Source organism: Pistacia vera, unplaced genomic scaffold (assembly GCF_008641045.1).
Source record: "Pistacia vera cultivar Batoury unplaced genomic scaffold, PisVer_v2 Contig676, whole genome shotgun sequence".
Taxonomy (NCBI): domain Eukaryota; kingdom Viridiplantae; phylum Streptophyta; class Magnoliopsida; order Sapindales; family Anacardiaceae; genus Pistacia; species Pistacia vera.
In genome coordinates this window covers 268613-269691 of record NW_022196530.1, presented here as the reverse complement: position 1 = coordinate 269691, position 1079 = coordinate 268613, and the positions used below count along the sequence as shown (strand labels likewise).

General features: G+C 36.2%; 1 non-coding gene across 1 annotated transcript; it reads right to left on the bottom strand.

Moving 5' to 3' along the window:
• Window positions 1-680: 680 nt before the first annotated feature.
• Window positions 681-787, bottom strand: LOC116113280. The gene has a single exon (XR_004125391.1). It is a non-coding gene; the product is annotated as a small nucleolar RNA R71 (small nucleolar RNA).
• Between the last annotated feature and the right edge of the window lie 292 nt (window positions 788-1079).

The following is a 1079-nucleotide window of genomic DNA, read 5'->3' as shown; positions in this document are numbered from 1 at the left end:
AACACTATCCTCATAGGAACGATACTCTACTTATCACTTTATTACTTTTTGTGACTAGTGCACTTGCTATACAATTGCATGTTTGTTAAAACACGCATCAAGTTTTTGGCGCTGTTTCTGGGGATAGTTGATTATTAATATTGATAGTATCTAGTGTAGTGCTAAATTGAAGCTTTTATTTCATTTTTGTAGTTAATCGTAAATATTGTATAGTCTTAAGCTTGAGTTATTTTGTTTGTAGTTTTTATTTTTATTTTGTAGTTAAGGTTAATTAACTGTTTCTTGTAGTGCATCTGGAGATCATGGTAGAAGTACATAGAACTTTGATGGATTATGCCATACCAACGGTGCAAGAATGCAATTATGGTGTTACAAGGCCACCTGTTGTAGTGAACTTTGAGATTAAGCCGACAATAATTCAGATTATCCAACAGTCAATCCAATTTGGTGGAAATTCATATGAGGATCCAATTTTGAATATCGCTAGCTTTCTAGAGATAAGTGACACATTCAAAGTTAATGAAATGACTGATGATGCAATTAGGCTGAGATTGTTCTCATTTTCACTGAAAGATAAGGCAAAAGGTTGGCTCATGTCACTCCCAGTTGGGACAATCACCACATGGGACGGATTAGCTCAAAAGTTTCTTGCAAAATACTTCCCACCAGAGAAGATGACAAAAATGAGAAACGACATTATCTCTTTCATGCAAGGCAATGATGAATCACTTTATGAAGCTTGGGAGAGGTACACAAAGTTGTTAAGGAAATGTCCACATCATGGTCTACCGTTTTGGATACAAGTCCAAACATTTTACAATGGGTTGCTACCAAATATTCAAAGTATGGTAGATGTGGCAGTAGGTAGGGCATTAAATAACAATACCCCGGAAGATGCTTATGGATTGCTTGAGGTGATGGCCAACAATAACTACCAAAGACCTAATGAGAGAGCAATGTCAAAAGAACAATGGGTCTACATGAAGTCGATCCGTTTGTCACATTATCTGCGCAAATTGCATCACTTCAAAGCCAATTGGCAGGTATGAATGCAAATCCTATTCACTCACCTTTTATAA